General features: G+C 37.0%; 1 long non-coding RNA gene across 1 annotated transcript; it reads left to right on the plus strand.

Annotated features, from left to right (window-relative positions):
• The first annotated feature begins 4,756 nt into the window (after window positions 1-4,756).
• LOC106726986 lies at window positions 4,757-12,065 on the plus strand. Its single transcript, XR_001363139.1, has 3 exons — window positions 4,757-4,825; window positions 5,869-5,873; window positions 12,055-12,065. It is a non-coding gene; the product is annotated as an uncharacterized LOC106726986 (long non-coding RNA).
• The last annotated feature ends 10,956 nt before the right edge of the window (window positions 12,066-23,021 follow it).

A 23,021-nucleotide genomic window follows, 5' to 3' on the forward strand; every position in this document is an offset into this window, starting at 1 on the left:
GCATTTATTTTTAGAAATTAATATTCTCTAGTTTAATGTAATATTAAAATCTGAGAAGTCCATGTATATGCTTTTCTGTTTATAGCTCCAGTTTAATTACTGTGTGTTAAACTGCCTAGACAGCAAAATGAATTTATGAATACCTTTCAAGATAGCCATAGTTTGGAACTGCACATGAGAGAAAATGGCATGGTGCGGACCCTGCATTAAATGATCTTCATGTCAGTATTCTTGAAAACTCACACTATCTATGTATGAAAATGTTAAATATGAGAGCATTATGATGAAGGCTTGTTGTAGTTCTAAAGTGGTGGATATGTAAAATACGAAGATTTTCACATGTACAGTTATAACGCATGCTAAGCAGCACAGATTATTAAGCAAGATTCATTTCTTTATTGGAGAGGGAGGGGAGTAATTTACAGACAAGAGCTAAGCAATTCTGTTTAACACAACTCTGTCTAGTTGATTGTAAGGCATGTGTAGTATTTTTTCAAAGCCCGTCATCAGTGGCAAAGCAATCTACAGCTCAGGATATTTTTTAGAAGATACTCATTTTATTAAGAGTCAATAAGATAGGTTGTGCAGAAAGATATACATGTATTTGCAATTCATATTGTTGCTGTGTTCCTATTGTGTTCTGAGCTTCCATCATGGCTGGGAGATGGGAAGCTGGTATACAGTGCAGGAGGGAAAGAGAGATAGCCCCAAATAAACACTAACAGCATTTCCTAATTATCTCTAATTATAACCTTGTTTCTTGTATTTTTTTCCTGACGTAGGTGGGGGGAGTAGTAGAAAGACGATGATATGAGTGCAGATCATATCTGTGCTATTAAATAATATTAATAATTCTTCTGGTCCAGTGGATGTTTTTATTCTGGACTTTCAAGCACCTCAGTCTACCCATTCAAAGCTATGACAGAAAAATGAATCTGAATGTGTAGGCATTAAACATTTAAATTCTCTACTCCCTGGTCATTATACTGACTGTCATATTTTACACCTTCCCCTCCCCCACTATGCTTTTGCTGATTTGACTTCATTTACATCAGCTCATTATGCATCCGGTCTTTGTTCTACTGAACGAAATACAGTACAGTGACAAAGCAAAACTTACATGTCGGGTGAAATATTTTTCTGATTTAAAAATTAGGTTTCACTACTTAAATTTACATTTAACTTCCCAATATTGTTTAAATTGGAAGCAAATCTTTTCTTAGACAATAACTATAATCTATATGCAATTATTTTTAAAATGGCTAAAATTACCTCAAAATGTCATTAGAAAATGACATTTAAGACCTTTTATAACAAATATTCTGCTGCTACCTAGGCAATATTATCATATTAGAAGTATTGAGTTGTTCTTTCTAAGCCTCTGTCGGAATTTCTATGTAGGCCCAAGGAGCAAGCTTTTATCTATTTTATATGAAGTTTATTGTTTAGAGCTGTCCCTTATGGGTCTTACTTTAATGTATCAAACAACAAAGATAATGTCAATTCTTTTTTTAGAGACTTCTGCTTTGCATTTCTTGCAATTAAAAGGTTTTCTGATTTACAAACCAAATTTTCATCAAATTAAAAGGAAGTCCTAGCTGACCAATCACATGGAAAAATATGAAAGTTACATTGAGCTTTAAATGTCTATCCCCATGGCAGTGCATAATACCTTTTCATTTGTTACAACCAATGGAGACATGGGATTAATCTAATACAGCCTAATTAAACACCCATTCATACATGAGGGTTTTTAATGGTACTAGTGGCACAAATGCTACTTTGTATCACAGTTATATTTGCATTTATTTGCAGTTAGACAATAGATATTTTTAAATATGAAGAAAATGGGGGAAAATAAAATATTGGGGAGGATGCTTCTGAAAATGAAAGCAATTTCTTGTTTCCTGCAAAGATAATTACCATATGTACAATTTTAGGTTCCATGCCAGATATTTTAACCAAGATGCTTTTCCAATTTTTGTTACTTATCAAAATGTATAATCATAGAATGGCTACATGTCTGGGGCACCATCTTGGAAGAAAAAAGCATCATCAAGTCTTCGTGGCTCTGTTAATGACTCACTGTGTGACCTCTGGCTTTCACTTAACCTGCTTACACCTTGATTTTCTTCATCTTTATAAAGGGAATATTTGTCCTTTCTCTATCCTTACTGGGCTATTGTAAAGTTTAATTAGAATAACATATTATTCTGCTCAGCTGGCATAACTCAGTGGTTGAGCATCAACCTATGAACCAGAAGGTCTTGGTTCGATTCCTGGTCAGGGCACATGCCCGGGTTGTGGCTCAATCACTAGTGTGGGGCATGCAGGAATCAACTGATCAATGATTCTCTCTCATCATTGATGTTTCTATCTCTCTCTCCATCTCCCTTCCTCTCTGAAATCAATAAAAATATATATTTTTTTAAAAAAATAATATATTGTTCTTAGGAAGAAAGTATCTTATGAATGCAAGCATTTAATTTTTCCCATCAACTAATTTTTACTATATTGTGAGGAAATGTAGTGTTCTCTATTCATCTATATTCAGTCAATCTCTTTTACTTAAGTTTGGTACTTTGGGTTCTAGAGTTAATAAAAATAAAATACAAATGTTTAATTGGATTTCTTGGAGGTGGGAGCAGTCACCCACATCTTGGCAATTTATATTATATAACCTTGTTATCATCTGCAAGATATTTCGATGAGCATAATTGGTTTTAGAAAATGGCTTTTGCAATCAAAGTAGTCAACACAGTAGCATTCACAATGAGTTCAAGCCTATAGGAGAACTAAAACTTCAGAAGGAATTTTTACTCCAATGGCACCTCAAGGAAAGCTAATTAAATAAGAGTTTTTAAGCCACAGTTGCTTTGAAACTATGTTAATTTTTCTCTTGAGTCCTAGAAATTTTAGATTTTGGAAAATATAACTCTGATGCAGAAATCTGTAAGATGATATCATTTGAGTATTTATCTGGACTTATATAGAAGCTGTCCCAAACTCAATACCATTTCCATAATACTGGATACCATTAACTCTATTTTCATTTTGACAATTAAAATGGTGTTATTTAATTTCTTCCCACTTCATGGAATCATCTGTTAAGTGATGAGGTTGAGCTAAATTATCAATTAGACCCTCCCAAGATCCAAAATTAACCTGACCAGTATTTGGATATATGATTTTTGGACTTTTAGGAAAACAGTATCATGCCCAAGTCTAAATAACATTTTATCAGGTATTTGTCCATTTATTTGGTGGATTGTTTATTAAACACTATATGCCAGCCATGTGTAAATATCTTTTTCGTTTGTTTGTTTGTTTCAATTCAGTTTACTGGGGCATAAAATGTTTAAAACGTAGAAAAATAGCAGGTTTAGAGGCAAAGTTAAAGATTATCTTACTAAACTCTGACCAAGATTAAAGTCTATGAGCACTTAAAGACTTGACACAACAGAGTTTAAAGTGCTTTAAAAAATATTAGTGGGTATAGAGGACAATATTACCGCTCACCAATATCCTGTGTCTGTCCGTACATAAGGGTTATCCCTCCCTGCCTTCATGAAGTCGTGTTAATTGTTTTGGCGAATGACATGTAAGCAGAGGTAATAAGTGTCATTTGCAGGGGGAAGTTAAGAATCAGTCCACATTTTGTATGCTTTCCTTTCCCTTTGCCACAGTTGCCAGCAATGTTCTAAAGAGGTCTGTTCACCAAAATGGGTCCCAGAGTGAGAGCTACAATGACATGGATCAAAATGTCCAACTGATCCACAATGGATATTAGAATGAAAGAGAAGAAAAAGAAAACTTCACAGTTAAGCCTCTAGGATTTGAGGATTGTATATTTTCACAGTATAACTTAGCCCAATGGTTCTAAGAGTATGGTTTTGGGAACCCCTGGGATTCCTGAAGCTCTTTCCAGGGATCCAGGAGGTCAGACTTATTTCATAATAGTATGAAGATGCTTTTTCCCCTTTTTGCCATCATTCCCTCACAAGTGCAAATTAGAGTTTTCCAAAGTCTACACAGTATGTAATATTATAATCAGCTGATGTAAGAATTCAGTGGTTTAAAGAGATTTGAAAAAATGAATAGTGATGACACTCTCCTTACTATTTTATTTTGTTTTGGAAAATTTGGTAATTTTACATAAACTATGTTATGGTAACATATAATTGATTTATTATTGTTATTTTTAAATTACAGTTTTTTCTTTAATTTCTACTATGAAATAGAAACTAGTGGCTATAACCAACTTCAACAAATACTCTTTGGGAGTCCTCAATAATTTTTAAAGTAAAGAGACCAGAGACCAAAAGTTGGGGACTTATCCTATCCCATCCTAACTGATGTAATAGGTTCTACTAGGAGTAATTTGTTAGAACTTAGTAAGACCTGCCATTTGTGAAGCTCTATGGATAGACAAACTATAACTTTAAAAGTATGGTTAGAGTCTATAACATTATTTATTTAACAGAATCGAATGGAACTTTTTCATGCTGTATAACAAAAGAACAGTTCCTGCCTCATGTAACTTCTATAATAATTCATCTAGAAAAATAAACTATCTCTTTGGTTGACAGAGTGGATTTTCCTCTTTATTTTATAGAAGAGAGTAGTAAATGTAATAATGTAATTTTTTTGCAGTAAGTATGAAAATATATAAGCTAGACTATAAATCACCCTACAGATGTATAATTTGTCTAATTGATAGGACAAAGGTAACAAGAAAGGGAATAAAAGAGAGATGAAAACACCGCTTTTGGGTGAAGCGGCAGCGTGTTGTGTTGCTTTGCTTCAATCAGTGGTGTGACAAGGTGTAAAAAAAAATAAGAAAAAAAAAAGAGAGATGAATTGTAAAATGTAAAAGTTTCAAATCATGCTTTTGACAACCATGCAAACACATTTTGACTGACCACTGCAGACCATACTCAAGCAGAAAACAATTTCAATTAAAAATATTTGAGCCCATTATATCTTTCAAACTAGCAGAATTTTTATGTCAATTTGCTCTCACTGGCATGTTGGTCCATAAACGTGGTTTTCCTTGTTCTGAGGGTTGATGTGCATTCCTTTAACTGGATTATAAGCTCCTAAAGGGTAGTAATGATGTCTTTTCTTGAATTTACTTCCATCCTCACCCAGTGACTGCCTAGCATGTCATGGGAGGCTGGGATTCCATAAATGCCAGCAGGTTAAATAAAACAAGGTAAGATCTCTAATTTGGGGGGAGGATGACAACTACTTTCTAATAATTTAAATATGCATATCATTAAAATTAATATTTTATGAAATAATAGAGGGTTATTTGAGATAATAAGAAGATCAAATCCAGCATTGATGTCCTATGAAGAAATATTCCTGCTATCCAGCATAATTCCTGGATAGGTTATGCTCTGTTCCTACTTCAGTACAGTGGCATTTTCATTGTTATATATTCCCCTTTCTTATATGATTGAGTTGTAGAAATTCCTAAAGGAGTTTATCTTAAAACACAAAATATTTCTTGATAAATATCAATTCACTGGATTTTTCTACAAACCCAGTTAACCAATAAAAAAAAAGTTTTGAGTGTGTTTATGAATACAATGTGTAGGAATTCCTAGTTTATATACATTGTCTATGCTATCTACATTATCTCATCTGACCTTCTCAAATCTTGTGAAATAATTTATGTCTACTCCCATTTTATAAATAAGAAAATAAGAGCTCAGTTAGGTTAAGATATTTGTTCAAGAACATATGTCTAGTATGTACTGGAGAGAGAATTAAAATTCAAAATCAACTCCAAAGCCATATGGCCTTTTAAACTGTTAATATAGGAACATAACAGCAAAGTTTATTTTTATTATCATAGCAAAGAAAAAGTATTGTTTCTTTCAAGAGATTTCTAAATTGTATTATACAGAAAAACTAATTGTTTTTTCACAACATGAATGAATAAAGGCATAGGTGAATATTTTTAGAGTAAATATAGGCAAGTGGAATTTTTGCATACATTCTTGAGAAAAATTACTTTTTCTGAAGTTAAAAATGTTTATTTTTTTTATTGGATTCTTTATTATGTCATTAATTTAATTTTCTTTATTAAAAAGTATTCTATTTATAAATTTGAACCAAATATAAATGTTAATAACTCAAATAGACTGACTAGAAAAATAACCTAGAGATAGTTATATTTCAAATTTTTATAAAGGGGTGTTAGAGTAGCACTTATCTCAAGATTTCTATTAGGCTGGCTCTTGGTGACAGTTAACATAATAGTTAATCTGTTTATCTTTTTAGCAGGTATTACCATAAAAATAACTTAATGGGCCTTTCATTCAGATTTTCTGGTGAATTCTTTTAAAAAGTTTTGTGTGTCATTATAATTCTCTAAGAAATCAGTTAAACCCCATACCCAAAATCAAGAACAGAGAGTCATTTAAAGTTAGAAGCAAACATTAGGCTCTATATCATGATTAATAAAAGCAATGGAATAGAAAATTGTTTTTTATTTGGTTTCTAATAGCAGTAATTATGAAGCATAAGTTCCCATCCTTTTTTATCTGCAAAGATATAAAAAAAAATGGAAAGCCCCAAACTCTCCAGATGAGGGAGAGGCCATTCCAGAAGGCTTGAGTAGTATTGGAAGACAAGTGTAGGCAGGAGAGTTGGATGCAACAGTTAGAATGGATTGCTATTACTCTTTCGTTCCTTGTGGAAGTTTGAAATTCTAACTCAGGACATTATAGAAGTTTTCAGTGATTTTCAGGTTATTCTAACTCTTAACTGGCAGGAATATGCAAACCAAAGAAACCTACCAGTCCAGATGTTATTTTCTTAATATCTCAAAATTCATAGCATAACACCTCCTCAATATGACTTCTTCCTTTCCTCCCAAGAAGCAACATTTTCCCATGGCATTCCCATTGGTTAGATTGGTTGTTCTCAGCTCTTTCCAAATGGAAGTCCCTTAAGCTTTTGCAAACTCTCACATCCTCAAAGTTATCTTCTTTGTTTGAGGTGGCCTCTACAACTTCAACATTTATATGTATATGAAAATAACCTACTAGACACTTAATATTTATATGTTTATCATTCCTGCTCCCTCCCCCAGATTATAGGTTCCATGAAGACAAGGACCTTGTTTATTCAACATATGCTCAACATTTGTTGAATGAATTCAACAGATGACAGCTAATAAACTCAATAGTCTATAATGTGTAATCTACAGTGATATTAGATATAAATGAACATAGGGGGTGATGAGTAAGCTATTCACTGATTTTAGGAAACCTATTTGTTATTCATAGGGTAAATGGATTCCTTTGGTGGTGTTGTGAATCTCAGAATTCTCAAAGCTCCCTTACACAGCTTTAGTGAAACTTAAGGGTCTATTTTACACAATGCTTCTATCTGCAGGCAAGAGTAAGTACAGTGAACTTGCATCCAGACTCTTTTGATTCAAATCTCAGTTTTGGCACTTACTAACTATATAAGCTTGGAACTATAAGTATCATTCAATTTCAAAAATTGTGAGGCTTAAAGGATATGTAAAGAACATAATACAATGCTACACATTGTAAGCACTCAATAATTGTTATTTATTTTTATTATCATAACATTTCTAATTGATCTTAAGGACTGAGGATTTGGGCCTCTAATTTAAAATATGTATGTTAATTAACATAAAATGAAAGAATGGCTGAAGAAGAATTAAGTAGTTTTGGAACTCAATTGAGAAGAAATGTTTTCCATTACTAGGAAGGAATTGGAACTGTTGGAGACTACAATATAGAAATCTATAATTGAGAGTAAGCTAAGTAGAGATTTTAAACACTAGTTTTTAATCAGACAACTCAATCCCAGAAAAAAAACAACCTTGGCGTATCAGGATGACACTCCAACCAACTGAAATACTCAGTCTCTAAATAGCAGCAATCTCAAGTGGTCAGTTAGCCTTTCCTGCACCATCTAGATTTCCTAAGTAGCATTCGGAACCCAGTTCCCAGCTTTTCCTGTCAAGAAAAGGATGTGAATACTCTGTGCCTTCTAACTGCAGGGAATTTATTTCTAAGCTTTCCAAGTAATTCCCGTGAAGCATGCCTCACTAGGCTGTGATTAGAAAGTACCCCCTCCCAAAGGCAACTTCTTCAATTACATATACTTGGGAGTTGGGGGGAGTTGATATCTGGTATTTTGATATCTATTCTATCTGCTTCTCACCCAACACTGTGGCAAGCAAAGTCTGCATATTAGCTCCCTATTGTTGCTGTAACAAATTGCCATAAACTTAGAGGTTTAAAAATTTTATTCTTTTACAGTTGTGAAAGTCACAAATCTAAAATTAAGGTGTTGGGAGAGGAGAAACCAAGATGGCGACATAGGTAAACACCAGAAATTGCTGCCTCCCACAACAACTTCAAAAATTCAACGAAAAGACAAAACAGACTTCATCCAGAACTATAGGAAGGCTGGCTGAGTGGAAATTCTACAACTAGAAGGAAAGAGAAAAGCACACTGAGACTCAGAGGAGCTGCGAAAGTAAAGTGCAGAGGTACGAAGGCTCGAGCGCGCGGGGAAAGGGGCTGGTACCTGAGGACACGGTTGTCTTTTTGAATCCGGAGGGAGTCACAAGCTCCCAACTGCTCTGAACTCCAGTTCCGGGAAGTCTCTGGGGACCCAGGGCTCATACGAGGAGAAACTGGACTGTCTGGCAGCAGGCAGAACTCGGAACTTGAGGGCGGCTTTCCCTCAGAGGTGCTGGCAGCAATTACCGGGACACTGAGACGCGCGGCCCCTTAGGGCAAGGCCTGGGAATCAGCCATAGCTGCTTGCTCCGCCCTGTTGATTCCGAGACCCCGCCCCATCCAGGCTGCTGCAAAGCCTTTTGCATATGAATGCCCGGGTCCTTTACAATCTGACAACTACCTAACAAATTGCAGCTGGGCCAGTCAGACTCAGAACTTCCAAGAGAAGGCCCAAGGCCCCACAGCAGCTTGCATTGCTTCTCAGCTGGGCCTCATCTGGGCACCCCCAAACCCCCAAAAAAGGAAGGGGAATCTGCATATCTCTTCATAGCTCCTGCTGGGTAACCTCAGGAAGAGGCTTAATTAGCACCTCCTTAGATCCAAGAGCCAGTGTACCCAGTGGTCAGAGTGGGACCACCCAGATTACAACTCCTCAGATTCATAAGGAACACACTCAGGGGGCAGACTCAGTGAGCACCAAAGCCCCACTGAAGCAAGTCTTGCCCCAGAAGGGTGTCTTCAGCACAGAAGTTCTCCCACTGCAGACACAGCTGATTCTCACTGCCAATTGGCCTGGAGGTCAATTCCTCCCAGTGACACCTAAAACAATCAAGGCATAACTACAACAAGACTGTGCACAAAGCCCACAAGGGGGTGCACCAAGAGTGTCCACCTCAGGTAACTGGGGAGGCTGAGCCACTGGGCCCTGTAGGACACCTAGCACACAAAACCACTCTACCAACACAGGGAAGCAGACAAAATGCGAAGACAAAGAAACAGGTCACAAATGACAGAAATGGAGGACAGCAAACGACTGGATATAGAGTTCAAAACCACGGTTCTAAGATTTTTCAAGAATTTTATGGAAACCGCCGATAAATGTATTGAGATCCTTAAGAAATCTAGTGAGACCCTCGATGTTGTGATAAAGGACCAACTAGAAATTAAGCATACACGGACTGAAATAAAGAATATTATACCCAATAGCAGACCAGAGGAGCGCAAGAATCAAGTCAAAGATTTGAAATACGAAGAAGCAAAAAACACCCAACCGGAAAAGCAAAATGAAAAAAGAATCCAAAAATACGAAGATAGTGTAAGGAGCCTCTGGGACAACTTCAAGCGTACCAACATCAGAATTATAGGGGTACCAGAAGAAGAGAGAGGGCAAGATATTGAAAACCTATTTGAAGAAATAATGACAGAAAACTTCCCCTACCTGGTGAAAGAAATAGACTTCCAAGTCCAGGAAGCGCAGAGAACCCCAAACAAAAGGAATCCAAAGAGGACCACACCAAGACACATCATAATTAAAATGCCAAGAGCAAAAGACAAAGAGAGAATCTTAAAAGCAGCAAGAGAAAAAAAGTCAGTTACCTATAAGGGAGTACCCATACGACTGTCAGCTGATTTCTCAACAGAAACTTTGCAGGCCAGAAGGGAGTGGCAAGAAATATTCAAAGTGATGAATAGCAAGAACCTACAACCAAGATTACTTTATCCAGCAAAGCTATCATTCAGAATTGAAGGTCAGATAAAGAGCTTCACAGATAAGAAAAAGCTAAAGGAGTTCATCACCACCAAACCAGCATTATATGAAATGCTGAAAGGTATTCTTTAAGAAGAGGAAGAAGAAAAAGGAACTCTTACCATTTGCCACACCATGGATGGAACTAGAGAGCATTATGCTAAGTGAAATAAGCCAGTCAGAGAAGGATAAATACCACATGATCTCACTCATTTGTGGAATATAATGAATATCATAAATTGATGAACAAGGACTGATCCAGAGACGGAGAGGCATTGATTGGACTGTCGGGCCTTGGAGGGAAGGTAGGGGAGGGCAGGGTTAAGGGGGAAAGATCAACCAAAGGACTTACATGCAAGCATACAGGTCTAACCAATGGACACCGACAACGGGGGGGTGAGGGCATGAGCGGAGGGGGGGGTAGGGGTAACGTGGGGATAAGGACACATGTAATATCATAATCAATAAAAAATATATTTAAAAAATAAAATAAAATTAAAGTGTTGGCAAGGATGTTTTCCTTCTGGAGGCTTTAGAGGAGAATTCATCTTGTTACCTTTTTCTACATTCCTTAGCTTGAGATCCCTTCCCCCATCCCTCCAACCTCTTGTTTCCATTGTCACATCTACTACTGACTCTGATTCTCCACTGTTCCCTAAAAGACCCTTGTGATTACATTGGGCCCAATAGGTAATGCAAGATAATTTCAAAGTCATTAATTTAATCATAGCTGCAAAGTCCTTTTTATCATATAAAGTAATGTACTCACAGAGTTCCAGGGATTGGGACATGAACATCTTTGGGATGGTAGGGGGGCTTTATCTAGCCTACTAACTGTTCCATGCTAACATTCTATTATCTATGTTTTGGTTTTATTTCAAAATGTTTAATATGATTATGAATAATCTGTCACTGAATTTTATTGATTCTACTCTGTTAAATGGCTTGGCCTTCTTCCTGCCACTGCCTTAGTTCAATATTTTATCATTTTTTTTCCCTGGGCTACATTAAAGGTGAACTCTTTTGGTATCTTACCTCCTGGTCCATCTCCTTTGCTCTCCCCTGGTTATTGGAGTGAGTTTACCAATATATATATATATACACACACACATATACACATACACACACACACACACACACACACACACTATTTGTACTCGCCTATGAAAATAAAATGTAACCCTATGGCCTTCAGACTAAGTTGTAAATCCAATTATGTTTGGTCCCTGGCTTCCTCTCTCCTGCCTCATCCAATACCAGCTCCCCAAATGTACTCTCACATGCAGGTACATAAACTTCAGAAACTTTCCTGAATGGGCCACATTTTTTAAATTCTCTTCCTACACTTTTTGCCTCTGCCTGGAAGACCCATCCCCTTCCTCCACCTAACTTACTCCATGTGTCCCCCAAGACTCAGTTCATACTTTGTATCTTCTCATATGTCTTACCTGACCACATTCTCATGCCTTTCACTTCTCTTTACAGACTTCTTCAGGATGCTGAAAAATCTTCAATTGCAGCATTCATGACACTGTATTATAAGTGTTGTTTTCCTTGTCTGTCATTGTCAATTGCCTGTGAATTTCTTCAGGGTGTTGACAATGTCATCTATTTCTATGTCTTGGCAGAAAGACTGGCACATATTTATCCCTCAATAAAGTATTTTTTGGCTGAATGAATATACAATGACATGCTTTGGCCAATTGCCTTGTTATATGTTTATCACCATCCACTGTTTAAATCTATCAAGAGAGTGGACAAACTTGTGCACATGTGTGCACATACTAGTATATATATATACACACGCATGCACATTAGCCCTTTTCACTATCCTTATCACTGTGTTGACAGAAATCAATTAGCAAAACACTATGCAAAACAAGTACACAACATATCCTATATAATAAAGAGGCAATATGCAAATTGATCCTCACTCCATCACGCCATCACAAGATGGCTACACCCACAGTGGAGGCGGGGTTCCTGTAACACAAGATGGCTTCATTCAGAGCGGAGGCGGGGTTCCCGGAACGAGCTGTAAGGAGCGATCAGCAGGGACTTGAGGCTGCGTAGCACCAGGTCAGGCGGGGGAGCTGAGGCTGTGCCCCTCCCCTGCCAGGTGGGGCTTGACAGGGGACCTCAGGCCGTGCCCCCCACCTGGCAGGGCTTAAAGGGGAACCTCAAGCCACACCCCCTGCCTGGGGTGGGGAACCTGAGGGTGCACTAGAGGACCTGAGGCTGCGCCCCCTGCCCGGCACCAGGCCGGAAGACCTTAGGCTGTGCCACCCGCCCAGCAGGGTTTGACAGGGGACCTGAGGCTGCGCCCCCCACCCGGCAGGGCTTGATGGGGGTGGGGCCGGCCAGGTCTGGATCTTGCCCAGTGGGGGTAGGGCTAGCCACGTCTGGGTTTTGAGTGATTTCAAGGTGCACGTGGGTAGGCAGGGACTTGACTCTGTGTCCCGCGGCGTGCCCCAGACTCTGACAGGAGGAAGATTTTCATATACATTTTACTAATTTTCTTTCATCTCTGACATTTCTATTATAGAGAAAGGGCAAATAGCAATATTAAAATATTTTCTCTAATTAATTTCCTTTTAATGTGCACGAATTTCGTGCACCGGGCCACTAGTACTCACATAAAAACAGACTGAACCTTTATCAAGAAACAAATGTAGAAAATTAAAAAAGAATTGGAGATGTGAGGAAAAAGTTTTCCCAATGTTTCTTCAAATGTATTTCTTTAAAGCATAAGAATGTTAACCTGATCATCTTCATTTCACATAAGTATAGCATGTGTTTGCTTCACAAGTTTTTAAATCATCTCTCCATTTGATCTTCATGACTTTATAATACAATCAGGCTAGTATGTGTTGCCCAATTTCAGAGATCCAAAAATAGAATCTTAAGGGGGGGGGGGGGGGGTTGAATTCTTGAGAGAAATTCATAAAAAGTTGGTGTTATAAAATGGAAAGTAGAATAGTGAACTCACTTGAGGAGTCTGTGAAAATATTGATTCCTAATCCTCATGCCTAACCTATTGAATTAGACTGTTGGGTATCAAGAAGGTTGCTTCTAACACCTGTAGCTTTTAAAAAAGCTCACCAGATGTTTCTAATAGCAGCCAGAGTTGAGAAGCACTAGATTAGAACTCAGGTATTGTGACTTCAGTTCAATGGTTTTTACACTGCATAATACTAAATCAAAATAGGTGGTGTGTATTATTATGCAACTGATTTGAATTAGGTTATTTTTGTTAATCCTTGTGCGAGGATATGATTTTATTGATTTTTAGAGATAGAGGAAAGGAGAGGGGGAGGAAGGGAGGGAGGGAGAGAGAGAGAGAGAGAGAGAGAGAGAGAGAGAGAGAGAGAGAGAGAATCACTTGCCTTCCGTGCGAGCCTGGACCAGCCAGCCAGGGCTGGCACTAGATTATTTTTGCTGTTGCTTTAAGGGGAGTGAAGGTGAAGGTTTTCATTTGGTATTACTGACTAAATTAATATTTTCTGATGGTTTTTAAGGAGAGTGTAGGATTGCCAACATTAAAAATATCATTCAAGACTGAGGTTCTAAGCATGTATTTTCCTGGCACCTTGCTCACTAATAATAAGGTTGACTATGGAAGAGAAGGGGCTGAGGTGGAAGGATGAAGAGGCAGGCATGGTACCTGGCAACCAATGTGTTCCGTGTCTCTTAGATAACACAACAGAGTGTTTCCTTACAAAATCCAACCCAAATGCTGCCGCTCAAGGATTTAAGGAAAGTTCTAAACCCCTTTTAACTCTCTGACTTCTCATATGCCCAGGGGCGTACTGACAGTGGCTTAATTGTCCACTGAAAATGTTAGATCCTGGACACTGAACGCGTCTCCATGTCACTGTCACACAAAACTGATTGGTAGGAAATGCACACCCCACAAGGACATTCTGAGGGATAAACATGGTTACACAGCTCTTGGAAATACAAATAGCTCTCATAAAAAATGTTACCACGCACATGCTTTCTGCCAAGGTAAACTGTCATTTACACTTTTACCCTAGGCATAATTGTTAGTTTTTATCCTTTTTTCTGTTCACACCCATCTATTCCTCCCTTGGGCCTCAAAGCCACAAGAGTTTTCACAAAAATAATCTTTAAAACATACCTTTACCCTCTTATTGACCCCTTAAACTTGCTCTTTATCACTCCAGGGCATTTTAAATTGTTCTAAATTTGTTTTAGAGGCTGTGGGTGTATTCTCTCCTCCGTAGGTATTCATAACTCCCATTCACTTCCATGGGAATCAAATACGCACATATCAAAGTGAAGCCAGGCCCTCATAGGTTCAAATATATTTATCATAAAATAAAAAGAACTAAAATCTAGAGGAAAGTGTATTAAAAAATGAGACCATGTTGTGCTTAATTAAAGAAATTTACATTTATGGATAACTGAAATGGCACACCAGCCCCCTGGCACTATTTCCAATATGTCCTTGGTCTCAGGCTATTTACTGTAAAGTGTTCGCATTATAAAATGAAATGTGTGAGTAACTGTCTCACAAACTATGTTGGCCCCATGTGTCTTGGCTCTGTGTTATAAATACAGAAGAGAAGAGGCATTGTTTTGACCAATATTAAGTCACCTGTGAGTAAAATTTGATTTTATCTATTTATTGTCAGATTTTAAAATTATGTCATAAACACTTGCAAATTTTGCATTTATAAGTCTGCCTACATGTCTGGCCATGAAAATTGAGTAATGGAGTTCCAAGCAGTCAATTTTTTCTTATAAACCCAGATCTGTGCAATGCATACCCTCTCTCTGAACATTACTAGGAGGCAAATACAAACTTTACATACATATTTTGGTGCTCCTTTGAAATGTTTGCTTTGAAATACGGCTATATCACACATGCAAATAAACACACTAATTCATCCATGCGTTTAATGATATCAAGTCAACTCTAAACCCCACAGCAGTAAGAAGTGCAATATTAAAATTCATTTCCATTTTAAAAATAAACATTGTGCATTTCTCAGATAAAATGTGAGAAAATATGAAGCTCGGTGAGTTTCAAACAGTTTAAAATAAATGAATCTTTACTGAAATATATGGTCATTCTGAGGAGATTTGGTAAGTTACTTCTTCCATTGCACTAAGGTAATATTTAGTCATTTGTTAAGTAAATAATACTTTATTAAGTAACACTCTTATGAAGGGAAAGCATCTATTGCTGCTTTCAGAAGTAACCAAGGAACATCTAGGAAGTCAATAAATTGGGAGACTATTTTTTTCTTATATACATAATTACAATGGAATTAAATTTGAAATAAGTATTGTAAAATTAATAAGTATGATTACATACAAATGTTTGAGAAATATTCTATTTTAAACACAATATGATTTTTCACCCGTAAGCCTATTTGAATGGAACAGCAGAAGGCTGTTTGAAATTTTCTGCCTCACCAAGAGCATACAATGGAGTCAAGACAGTCTCTTCAATAAATGGTGCGGGGAAATTTGGTCAGATACATGCAAAAAAATGAAACTAGATCACCAACTTACACCATACACAAAAACAAACTCAAAATGGCTAACGGACTTAAATATAAGACGGGAAACCATAAAAATTCTACAAGACTCCAGAGGCAGCAAAATAGCAGACATATGTTGTAGCAATAACTTTACAGATACAGCTCCTAGGGCAATGGAGACTAAAGAGAAAATAAACAAATAGGACTACATCAAAATAAAAAGCTTCTGCACAGCAAAAGAATCCATCAACAAAACAACAAGAAAACCCACTGCATGGGAGAACATATTTGCCAATGATATTTCCCATAAGGGTTTAATCTCCAAAATTTACAGAGAACTCATACAACTTAACAAAAGGAAGATAAATGATCCAATCAAAAAATGGGCAAAGGATCTAAATAGACACTTTTCTAAAGAGGACATACAGAAGGCCAAGAGACATGAAAACATGCTCAAAGTTACTAATCATCTGAGAGATGCAAATCAAAACAACAATGCAGTACCATCTTACACCTGTCAGAATGGCTATCATCAACAAATCAACAAACGACAAGTGCTGGCGAGGATGTGGAGAAAAAGGAACCCTCCTGCACTGCTGGGGGGAATGCAGACTGGTGCAGCCATTGTGGAGAACAGTATGGAGTTTCCTCAAAAAGTTAAAAATGGAACTCCCATTTGACCCAGTGATCCCACTTCTAGGACTATATCCCAAGACACCAGAAACACCAATCAGAAAGGATATATGCACCCCTATGTTCATAGCAACAAAATTTACCATAGCTAAGATTTGGAATCAGCCTAAGTCAGCAGATGAGTGGATTAAAAAACTGTAGTACATCTATACAATGGAATACTACGCCGCTATAAAAAAGAAGGAACTTTTACCATTTGAAACAGCATCGATGGAACTGGAGAGCATTATGCTAAGCAAAATAAGCCAGTCAGAGAAAGATAAATATCACATGATCTCACTCATATGTGGGATATAATGATCAACATAATTTGGTGAACAAGAATAGATCCAGAGACAAATGGTAGGGGAGGGAAGGTTAGAGAGCAACCAAAGGACTTATATGCATGCATATTAGCATAACCAATGGACACAGACACTGGGGCAGTGGGGGCTTGCCCGGAGTGGGAATACGGGGGGGCGGGGGGGGGGGAAAGGGAGTCAATTGGGGAAAAAGGGGACATATGTAAAACTTTAGACAATAAAAAAATTAATAAATAAATAAAAAGAAATTTTCTGCCTCAGATCCTTCTGAGGAATAGTTTCTGCCCACCTCCTCAAATGAGCAGAGCATTTAATTACAGTAGCTAATCAGTGGCGATTGTTTTAGAGATTTAAGATGACTCTTCCTAACATTTTTGCAATAACCGTAATCATCAATACTGTTTATTTAGCTCCTACTACAACCCCAAAACTTTGCTAAATCTTTTACAAAGATACACTAATCTTCAAAATGAGTTTACAAAATAGGCATTTTAAAGGTTTAAAGAAACAAAATCAGAAGTAAGGTATAGTGTGTGAGCCTTGGAGCAGGATTCACCATAAGGGCCCTCAGCCTCCAACCTTGGAGGCTGCCTCTGTCTACCTCCTGCTGACTCATTCCCTCAGCGGCTGAACCTTGTGAGCCATAAAGAGTGGATACTTCAGCTCCTGTCCCTTTTAGGAAATCCTGCAGAATAAGGCCAAGTCCACATAACTTTTTTAAATTTTATTTTATTGTGGCAAGAACAATTAACATGAGATCTATCCTATTATTTAATGAATTTTAAGTGTGTAATGCAATATCATTGACTATTAGCACCATAATGTATAGCAGATCTCTAGAATTTATTCATCTTGCTTAACTGAAGCTTTTTCCTCCTTGATTAGTAACTTCCCATTTTCCTCTTCACCCAGGACTTGAAACTACCATCTCACTCATTGATGATATAAAGTTGACTCTTACATACCTCCTATAAGGGGAATCATGCAATATTTATCTTTCTGTGAACTGGATTATTTCACTTAGCATAATATCCTCAAGCTCCATCCATATGGTCACAAATGGCAGGAGTTCCTTCTTTTTTAGGGTCGAATAATATTCCATTGTATGTATATACCACACTTTCTGTATCCACTCATGTATCAATGGACATTTAGGTTGCTTCCACACTTTGCTATTTTGAATAATGCTGCAGTGGACATAGAAGTGCTAATATTGCTAATATTGCTTCATGATACTGATTTCAATTATTTTGCATAAATACCTAGAAGTAAGGATTGCTGGGTCATATAGTTCTATTTTTAATTTCTTGAGGAAGCTCTATGTTTGCTATAGTGCCTGAACTATCTTGTACTCTCCCCAACAGTGTACAGATGTTGCAGTTTCTCCACATCTTCACCAATTCCTGTCTCTGTTTTGTTGTTGCTGTTGTTATTGTTATTTTCACAGTAGCTATCCATCCTGACAGAGGTGAAGTAATATGTCATTGTGGTTTTCATTTATCTGTCCCTGATGACAATTGGCACAAAGGAGAAGGCCATGTGAAGATGGAGGCAGAAATTGGACTGAGAAGCCACAATTCAAGGAATGCTGACAATCATCAGAAGCTTGAAAGGATCAAGGAACAGACCCTCTCCTGAGGAAGCACAGCTGGGTGGACACTATAACTTCAGACTGTGGCCTCAGAATGTCCATATGAGGTGTGCATTTCCTACCAATCAGTCATGTACAGTGACATGGAGACACGTTCAGTTTCTAGGATCTAATTTTTCCCCTACCCTTTTTTTTTGTCTCTTATTAGGCCATATCATTGGATTTAGGGCCCACTGGGATAATCCAGGATGATCTCATTTCAAAAGTCTTATCTTAATTATATCTACAATATAAGGTTACATTCACAGGTTCCAGGGGTCAGGTTTCAGATATATCTTTATGGGAGCTACAGTTAAATTCACTACACTCCCTTTCTCAAACACTGTCACAGTTTCTACTTGCTATTTGGATAAAAGACCAAAGTTTGGGGGGTAGGGGTGGAGGGGACTTAATTGATGGTGACAGAAGAGGATTTTACTTTGGTTGGTGGGCACACAGTGCAATGTACAGATCTTGTATCATAGAAATGTACTACTTGAAACCTAAATGATCCTATTAACCAATCCTATTAGCCCCTTTTAAAATGAGGAAATAAATCTACTAGTATAATATATATAATCAATTTAATTTTTTTAAAAGACCAACATTTATAAATTGCTGAAAATCTCCCAGTGGTTTGACCCCTGATTTAGCTTCTGCTTCTGTCTCCTTTGGAACATCTGCAACACTGGCCTTTCAGTTTCCCAGCTTATGCTTTCCATAAGATAACATATCTACTTGTAATTATATGGCATTTTCATTAGTATGGTGATGTGATTAATGCCTGCCTCCTCCACTTGTTTGAACTTTCATAAGAGTGAGATCATGGCTGTTTATTTAGTTTTTGTATTTTTCCCCTGCTTACTGATGTGTTTTAAGAAAAGTTTGTTGAATAGATGAATAAGAATAGATGAGTGAATGAATTAACAAGTTTAAATACAATCCTCCTCTGACCCTTTGGGGTCATCCTAGTAAAACAGATTAATTAGTACTCATGGAATATTACTACAAATTTCTATAAAGAAAGAATAAAATTGCATGTACACTGAACTATGTAAGTAGAGAACTGAGTCATTAACTCAGGAAAAAATGCACTTGTAATGACCAAATCTAATAACTTTCTTGACTTTGTTTTGTAGCGCAGGCACAGGCCACAATTCGAGTCTATCACTAATCTTCAAGTCTGTCACTAATCACTAAATTTGAGTTGATGGGACCTAATAGGTCTCACTCTCTTGGAATCCACTATGAAAGAGCAAGCTATTTCCTCCACTGTGGAAACAGTAACAGACTTCATATAAAATATAGCTCTCAGCTTTTGTGATTCCGTGGGAACTCCATTCTAACAATGGTGTTAGCTGAGAGAAGTTTGGCTCGTGTTAAATTGAAAGGCATGCAATATCCATGCTAGAGCAGGGGTACATTTTATTTTATGACTTAAATAAAAACATTTCTAAAATCACATATCCTGTGATAACAAGATTCAAAGAAGAGCCCAGGGTTATTGAAACACATGAAATTCAAGCTTGAAAAGAATTTAGTAGGTTTAAAATTATTTGAAGATCATATGAAAGTAAGGAATTTTCTTCTAGCTTCAGTTTAATACCTACCATCACTATGGGGATACAAGTAGCTAGCAAAAAAACCTTTCTACTAGATGATTCATATTCCTACATAGAAAGTTGCCTAAACTCTATGTTCACTGAGTGAAAGACTATGACTAAAGGATATTTAGTTATTCATTACTTCATGTATAATAAAAATCCCAAGGAATTTTCAAAGTCGTGATGAATTAAAGCTATATTTATTATAGCCCCTTTTAAAATGAGGAAATAAATCTACTAGTATAATATATATAATTACTTTTGCGTTCTGCAAATTATTAGAATGGTATATCTAGTCACTATGTACATGCTGCCAATTATTCTATATACTTAATTCTGGATATTTTTCAAATGAAAATCATTTAAAATGTTAAAGTCAAAGAGGTAATCAGCAAAAGTTATTTTCATGTTAAAAGTTCATTGGAAGTTCCCATTTATTTAAAGACTGAAGGAAATTTTTTAGCCATAAACTAATACTCTGAAGGATGCATCACGTTCCACTGTGTTTTCAGATTCTATGGATTGAAAGAATGTAGCAGTGATTTTAATATGAGTTTTTACATCTAGATCTCCATTTTACTGATCTCTAATATAGCATTGTAAGAATTAATTTTGTAAACTATAAGTTTTCCAAATCTAATATAGTCAACAGGAAGGACAGAATCCAGTAGTCAAGCATAAGTATGAATTTCACGTTAAATAACTCACTTGAAAAATCTTATTTCCTTTGCATTTTAATGTTAAGAAAAACTCCTTATTAAAAAATTTTTGTCACTGGAGGCCATGAAAGAAGTCAGAAATTTGAATATTACTTCTGTCCCCATTGACTAAGTTCCCTTTAAAATGTTGGTGTTTACCATGTTGATATCCTGAGACGCGCCCATTTTCTGATTTTTTGGACATCAGCCATTTGTCTGGGCAGACAGGATCAACACAGTCACCTGAACAGATGCCATGGGTATGTTCTCCCTTTCTGCACTGTCACCATAGTTTTATAGAAAGGACCTCCTGCTCTAATTTCAAGAATTATTCCTAATGATAATATTGCTAATTTTTTTTCTAGAAGATATGTCAGTAAGCTACCGTCTCTCTAAAATATATAAAGTGTTAAAAAAAAGAATTGCCTACTATAAATAGGCTCATTTGTTGAGCACTAAACAGTTATACAAGGAAAGTTTCTTTGGCTCTTACAACAACCCTCTAGTTCAGAATGATATGCTTAGATTAAAAGGCGTCTCTATTTCTTTATTGTAAAAATATGATTCATGGGATATTCTAATCCTAGTGTTATTTTCAAACCTTCTTCTGTGCCTTCAGTGAGTGAGGACACACATGTCCTTGCCCCACATATGAGCTGATTAAATAAGTAGACACTTAATAAACAAAAGGGATAAGATAAACCACATATCATTATTTAGTACAAAGAATAACTTTATTATCCCAGTACAAGCCATCTAGTTTTTAAAAGATATTGGGGAGGGAAGAATGGAATATACAGTATATTATTCTTTATATAGGCAAAACTAATTTTAATTGTTTAAGTTTGTTGCATGAAAATAATAATGTAAGCCCTGGCTGGATGGCTCAGTTTGTTGGAATATTATCCCTTGCACCAAAATGTTGTGGCTTCTATTCCTGTTCAGGGCACATACCTAGGTTGTGGGTTCAATCCTCAGACAGGGCACTCCGGAGGCAACTGATTGAGTGTTTCTCACATCGATGTTTCTCTCTTTCTCCCTTCCTCTCTCTCTCTAAAATCAATAGCGAGGGGAGGGGGGAACATATCCTCAGGTGAGAATAAAAATTTATAATTATAATTATGTAAAAATGTAGCTTTTAAGAAAACAAATTAAAACTAAAGAAGTAGTATTTGTAGTGGTTAAACACATGGACTGAGGTTAGATTGTCTGAATCTGAACTGTGACTCTGCCACTTAATAGCTGTGTGACCTTGGGCATGTGGCTTAATATCTTCGTGTTAATTTTTCTCACCTGTAAAATGGAGATAAGAATGTCTATGCCATAGGGTTGTTCTGAGAATTAAAAAGCAAAAACAAAATACACTTCAAACAACAGCACTGACATAGAGCAAAACCTATGTATTTATTATATATAACAGCTACCTGATTACAGATGTGAGAGGAAATAGTGAGAGAATATTCTCTCAGGAAATAGAGAATAGCAAGGAAATGTTACAGATGAGTGCCCTTTCTCCATTGGTCAATTTGCCCTCAGTTTCATAGTTCAAGATTTTGAAAGGTAGAAAATAAAGGAATTGCAACATGGTAAAAGAAAGATCATAAAATGCCTGGTGCCTGAATAGTAGTTAGAAGCTCTGACTGTAAATTCACAGATGCATGCTTAAATTCTACTCTGCCACTGACTAGCTTTGTTACCTTGAACAGGTTACATACCTGTGTTTCAGTTTCCCTTGCTGCAAATTAAGAATAATAGTACCTAATTTATAAGGCTGCTTTGAGGATCAAATAAAATAATACATATAAGGCACTTAAGATATACTAGGAGCTCAATAAATGTTACCTATTTTTATTAGGTCATAATGTAGCATACTAGGGAAGGCGTGACCTACATAACACAGCTATATTACCATGAGATTTTAAAAAGTGGAGAGAGACCAAGATGGCGGCGTAAGGTACAGACCTGTGCGTGCTGCCTCCTACAACAACATTGAAAATACCAACTATAAGACAAAACAGCTATCATTCAGAACCATGGGAAAGCTGGCCCAGTGAAAGTTCTACAACTGGAAGGAAAGAAAGAAGAGCATTGAGACTGAGTAGGATATGCAGAGGCACCAAGAGCAAAGGTACGGAGTCGCGCGCCAGGTGGGCTGCAACTGGATGTGCGTTTTTTTTTCAATCAAAAGGGGTTACAAACTCTCGAATTCACTGAGCTTGTTTGGGGCAGGATTCTGAGGTCCCAAACTCCTATGGGGAGAGGCAGGATGGCCTTGCAGCGGGTCGGAAAGCGAGGGCGGCTTTCTCGCGGAGCTG

This window comes from Myotis brandtii, unplaced genomic scaffold (genome assembly GCF_000412655.1).
Source record: "Myotis brandtii unplaced genomic scaffold, ASM41265v1 scaffold344, whole genome shotgun sequence".
Taxonomy (NCBI): Eukaryota; Metazoa; Chordata; class Mammalia; order Chiroptera; family Vespertilionidae; genus Myotis; species Myotis brandtii.